General features: G+C 39.3%; 1 protein-coding gene and 5 non-coding genes across 6 annotated transcripts in view; 5 read left to right on the top strand and 1 right to left on the bottom strand.

Moving 5' to 3' along the window:
- The window catches only part of LOC119269735 (TLC domain-containing protein 2-like), a 15,029-nt gene that overhangs the window by 5,249 nt on the left and 3,526 nt on the right, over window positions 1-6,254 (bottom strand). The gene's annotated exons all lie outside the window — the stretch shown is intronic.
- Window positions 499-570, top strand: TRNAQ-UUG. The gene has a single exon. It is a non-coding gene; the product is annotated as a tRNA-Gln (tRNA).
- On the top strand, window positions 1,481-1,552 carry TRNAQ-UUG. Its single transcript has one exon. It is a non-coding gene; the product is annotated as a tRNA-Gln (tRNA).
- Window positions 2,378-2,449, top strand: TRNAQ-UUG. The gene has a single exon. It is a non-coding gene; the product is annotated as a tRNA-Gln (tRNA).
- On the top strand, window positions 3,839-3,910 carry TRNAQ-UUG. Its single transcript has one exon. It is a non-coding gene; the product is annotated as a tRNA-Gln (tRNA).
- On the top strand, window positions 5,377-5,448 carry TRNAQ-UUG. Its single transcript has one exon. It is a non-coding gene; the product is annotated as a tRNA-Gln (tRNA).

Genomic DNA, 6,254 nt, shown 5'->3' with positions numbered 1-6,254 from the left:
ACAACTACTGATCCACAGAACTGAGATATCACAGACCTGTAAGAAGGGCGACTCGACCACCAGGAGGTTGGCGTTAATAATAACAATGTTTTTGCCATGTGTTTATTTGCCACTACTGGCTAATCATGTTGAAGCTAGATAGATTTTGTTATCCAATGGTTGTAGCAATGCATTTCCTCTCATACGATGTATGCTGAAAGTGCATAATATATACTTTTGAAGCTTAATGAAGAAGAAGAGAAAAAACACCAAACACCTAGTAAGTCTTGATAGCAGCTCAACGAGAGAAAATTATCGTACCCACGCAATGGAGCCTTTGGGTAAAATGAATGGATAAGAAGTATTCTTTGGACATTCATCACTCCATTTAGCTGCCAAGTGGCAAACGGAAGCAAATCCAACGAAAGGATTTAACAGGGACAATCAAGTAAAGGAAAGTAGTTTGTCTGTAAGCCAAATGACAGAAATATAACCAGCTGAGGATGTCACTCAACAAATGGTTTCGTAGTGTAGTGGTTAGCACTCCAGACTTTGAATCTGGCGACCTGGGTTCGAATCCCAGCGAGACCTACTTTTTTATTTGACATTATAGTATTTCCATAGTACAATGAGCTCATAATTTTATTTTATTTTGATGACATATAGTAGTCCTGAAAAATATCGTATCACAATTTTTTAGATGACATTTAGTGCTTCCAGGGTAGAATGTACCCCTTTTTGCTGATATTTAGTATTTCCTAGTACATTGTACCCAGACCTTCCACGGTACAAATACTCAGTCTAGAAGCTAATAACACTTGAGCATACCTCTGTCTTATGATTTACATTAGTGTGACTACAACCTTGCCAAGATTTACACTACACTATCAAGAAAGGCACATTCAGTACCTATAGTTACTAACTTGAGATTAGTCGCTGCAACCAAAGCCCAAAGATGCCCATTACCCACTGTTTACGGCGGAGACTGAACAGACTTAATTCCATAGATGCGTATGCCCTTGTTTTCAAAATGGGATATCAATGCCTCACCAATAATCTATTCTAGCAATGTGATGCAGTACAAGAACTCAAAATATCGTATTCTAGCAATGTGAGTGAACATGAAGAAGTAACTGCAATAACCACTAGCAAGTGGTTGAAAGCGCAGCTGGCCAATCAATACAATTATCCTTCAAGGTCATACAGAATGGAGCGACCATATTACTTGTTCCAAATTAACGCACCTCAAACACCTAGTAAATCCTAATAGCAGCTCAATGAGACAAAATTATGGTAACCATGCAGTGAAGCCTTTGGCTAAGATGAATTTAAAAAAGGGTATTTGTCGGATATTCCTAGCTCCATTAAGCTCCAAAGTTGCACATGGAAGCAAGTCCGAAAAAAGGGAAGGAAATTTAACACAAACCATCGAGTAAAGAAAAATATTGTCTGTAAGGCAAATGACAGAAATATAACCATCAGTGGATCACAGCCAACAAATGGTTTCGTAGTGTAGTGGTTAGCACTCCAGACTTTGAATCTGGCGACCTGGGTTCAAATCCCGGCGAGACCTAATTTTTTGGCTGGCATTTTAGTATTTCCATGCTACAATGAACTCACCTTTTTTATGACATTTTAGTATTCAGGAAAAATATCGACTCACAATCTTTTAGCTGACATTTAGTGTTTCTAGGGTAGAATGTACTCCAATTTCTGCTGACATTCAGTATTTCCCTGGTACAATGTACCCAGACCTACCATGGTACTAAACTACTAATACTCGCAATCTAGAGGCTAAACACTTGAAACATACCTCTGTCTTCTGATTTACATTCGTGTGACTATAACCTTACCAAAATTTACGGCCACAATCAAGAAAGGAACATTCAGTACCTATAGTTACTGACTTCAGATTAGTCATTGCAACCAAAGGAACCCCTTCCCCGCTGCTTACGGCAGAGACTGAACAAGAACTCAAAATATTGTATTCTACCAATGTGAGTGAACTTGAAAAGGAACTGCAACGGCCACTGGCTAGTGGTAAAAAGCAAGCTGGCCAATCAAAACAATTATCCTTCAAGGTCATACTGAATAGAGCGACCAAATTACCTGTTCCAAATTATCGTACCTAAAACAACTCTTAGATCCTAATACAGGTCAATGAGAAAAAAATATTCTACCCACGCAATGGAGCACATGGCTAAAATGATTTCAAAAAATAAAATAAAATAACATAATCATTGGATATTCTTTGCTCCATTTAGCTGCAAGGTGGCAAAAGCAAGCAAGTCCAAAAAAACAGAAGAAAGTTTAACAGGAACTATCGAGTAAAAGAAACTATTTTGTCTGCAAGCCAAATGACAGAAATATAAGCATCATTGGGTCACACTCAACAAATGGTTTCGTAGTGTAGTGGTTAGCACTCCAGACTTTGAATCTGGCGACCTGGGTTCGAATCCCGGCGAGACCTACCTTTTTGGCTGGCATTTTAGTATTTCCATGCTACAATGAAGTCATCTTTTTTTATGACATTTTAGTATTTGGGAAAAATATCAACTCGCAATCTTTTAGCTGACATTTAGCGTTTCCAGGGTAGAATGTACTCCTATTTTTGCTGACATTTAGTATTTCCCTAGTACAATGTACAAAGACCTTCCATGGTACAGGTACTTACAGTCTAGGGGCTAAGAACACTTGGATCTTCTGATTTAGATTGGTATGACTATAACCTCACCAAAATTTACAGTACACCATCAAAAAAGGCACATTCAGTACCTATAGTTACTAACTTCAGATTAGTATCTGCAACCAAACGTACCCCCTCCCCAGTGCTTACTGTGGAGAGTGAACTGAACTACCCATTTCCATAGATGCGTCTACCCTTATTCTTAAAAAGGGACACTAATGCCTCAGTGATATTCTATTCTAGCAATGTGATGCAGACCCATACAAGAACTCAAAATATCGTATTCTAGCAATGTGAGTGAACATGAAAGAACTGCAATGGCCACTAGCGAGTGGTTGAAAGCACAACTGGCAATCAAAACAATTATCCTTCAAGGTCATACTGAATGGAGCGACCATATTACTTGTTCCAAGTTATCGTACCTCAAACACCTAGTAAATCCTAATGGCAGCTCAATGAGACAAAATTATGGTACCCACGCAATGAAGCCCTTGGCTAAAATGAGTTCTAAAAAAAGTTACTTGTTAGATATTCCTAGCTCCATTAAACTCCAAAGTTGCAAATGGAAGCAAATACAGAAAATTGGAAGGAAATTAACACAAGCCATCGAGTAAAGGAAAATATTTTGTCTGTTAGGCAAATGACAGAAATATAACCATCAGTGAGTCACACCCAATAAATGGTTTCGTAGTTTAGTGGTTAGAACTCCAGACTTTGAATCTGACAACCTGGGTGATTTCCATGCTACAATGAACTCACATTTTTTATGACATTTTACTATTCGGGAAAAATATCGACTCACAATCTTTTAGCTGACATTTAGTGTTTCCAGGGTAGAATGTACTCCTATTTTTGTCGACATTCAGTATTTGCCTGGTACAATGTATAGAGACCTACCATGGTATACTAATACTCACAATCTAGAGGCTAATAACACTTGAAACATACTTATGTCTTCTGATTTACATTGGTGTGACTATAACCTTACCAAAATAAAAATAGAAGTAAGGTATCATTGGATATTCCTTGCTCCATTTAACTGCAAGGTGGCAAACGCAAGCAAGTCCGAAAGAACAGAAGGAAATTTAACAGGAACCATCGAGTAAAGGAAAATATTTTGTCTGTAAGCCAAATGACAGAAATATAACCATTAGTGGGTCACACCCAACAAATGGTTTCGTAGTGTAGTGGTTAGCACTCCAGACTTTGAATCTGGCGACCTGGGTTCGAATCCCGGCGAGACCTACTTTTTTAGCTTGCAATATAGTATTTGCATAGAATGTGCTCACAATCTTTTATGACATATTAGTGTTCGGGGAAAATATCGACTCCCAATCTTTTAGCTGACATTTAGTGTTTCCGGGGTAGAATGTGCCTCCTTTTTGCTAACATTTAGTATTTCCCTAGTACAATGTACCCGGACCTTCCATGGTACAGATACTCATAGTCTAGAGCATTGTTTTTAAGGCGTCCTGCCTTGGACGCTTAGGCGATAAGGCGCCTGGGCAGCGCCTTACAAATATGCCTGCCTTAGGCGCTTAGGCGTCCGCCTTAGGCACCTAGGCGTCGCCTAGGCGCTAGAATGGGTGGTGCTCGCCTTAGGTCGCCTTACCGCCTTAAAAACAATGGTCTAGAGGCTAAGAACACTTGAAACATACCTCGGTCTTCTGATTTACATTCCTGTGACTGTAACCTCGCCAAAAAATTACAGTACATCATCAAAAAAGGCACATTTAGTACCTATAGTTACTTACTTCAGATTAGTAGCTGCAACAAATGTACGAACTACCTATTTCCATAGATGTGTATACCCTTGTTCTTAAAAAGGGACATCAACACCTCATTTACCCGCAAAAGAAACTCATTAATATTCTATTCTAGCAATGTGATGCAGACCCGTACAATAACTAAAAATCTTGTATTCTAGCAATGTGAGTGAAAAATGAAGATGCAACTGCAATGGCCATTACCGAGTACTGTAGTTGATAGCACAGCTGGCCCATCAAACAATTATCCTTCAAGGTCATAATGAATGGACCAACCACATTACTTTTTCCAAATTATCGTACATCAAACACCTAGAAAACCCTTATAGCAACCCAAACAGACAAAAGACCGTACTCACGCAATGGAGCCCTTGGCTAAAATGAATTGAAAAATAAAATAAAACAAGTCATTCATCAGATAACTCCGCCTATGTCTTCTAGGCATAGCCGGTCCCAAGCCCGGGTAAAGGAAGAGGGTTGTGATAGGCTTGGCGAGCCAACATAAAAACTAGCCAGTCCCATAGGTATGAAACCCATTTGAGCGAGAGTAGTACTAGGATGGGTGACCTCCTGGGAAGTCCTCGTGAAAGGGTTTCATATCTAAGGGTTGTGATAGGCTTGGCGAGCCAACGTAAAAACTAGCCAGTCTTTTGGGTATGAAACCCATTTGGGCGAGAGTAGTACTAGGATGGGTGACCTCCTGGGAAGTCCTCGTGAAAGGGTTTCATATCTAGCCTACCCCAACTTGTTTGGGATAAAAGGCTTCGTAAGTAAGTAAGTAAGTCATTCATCAGATATGCCTTGCTCCATTTAGCTGCCAAGTGGCAACCGGTAGCAGGTCCAAAAAGACAGAAAATTTAACATGAAGCATGGCCTAAAGAGATAATATTTTGTCTTAAGCCAAATGACACAAATATAACAATTGGCGGATCACACTCAACAAATGGTTTCGTAGTGTAGTGGTTAGCACTCCAGACTTTGAATCTGGTGACCTGGTTTCAAATCCAGGCGAGACCTATTTTTTTAGCTGGCAATTTAGTTTTCCATGGTACAATATACTCACATCTTTTTGTGGCATTTAGTATTTGAGAAAAATATTGACTCGCAATTTTTTAGCTGACATTTAGTGTTTCCAGGGTAGAATGTACTCATATTTTTGCTGATATTTAGTATTTCCCTGGTACACTGTACCCAGACCATCCATGGTACAGATACTCAGACTAGAGGTTAATAACACTTGAAACATATCTCTGCCTTCTGATTTACATTGGTGTGACTATAACCTCGCCAAAATTTACAGTACACTATCAAGAAAGGGACGTTACCTATACTTGCTAACTTCAGATTAGACGCTGCAACCAAATGTACCACTTCCTGACTGCTTACGGCCGAGACTGAACTGAACTACTTGTTTCAATAGATGCTTATACCCTTGTTCTTAAAAAGGGACATCAATGACTCATTAATATTCTGTTCTAGCAATGTGATGCAGAAACGTACAAAAACTCAAAATCTTGTATTCTAACAATGTGCATGGACATGACGAAGAAACTGCAATGGCCAATAACGAGTGGTCGAAAGCCAAGATGGACAATCAAAACAATTAGCCTTCAAGGTCATATTGAATGCTGACCACATTACTTGTAATGTAAGGATAAAGGGAAATGTCTTCTCTATGTTCTCTATGTATCATCGTTCCGCAAACAGGTTTACTGCCACAAAGTTTGGGCTACAACTTAGTTGGTAAGTCGACATTACCTCTGTTGTGAAATTGTCGAAGGGGGCGAACAAGTTGAATGCAGATTTAATCCTAGGATAGTCAG

Source organism: Triticum dicoccoides, chromosome 3A, assembly GCF_002162155.2.
Source record: "Triticum dicoccoides isolate Atlit2015 ecotype Zavitan chromosome 3A, WEW_v2.0, whole genome shotgun sequence".
Taxonomy (NCBI): Eukaryota; Viridiplantae; Streptophyta; class Magnoliopsida; order Poales; family Poaceae; genus Triticum; species Triticum dicoccoides.
Note: the sequence above shows the minus strand (reverse complement) of the source record. Positions and strands in the feature narration are given on the sequence as shown.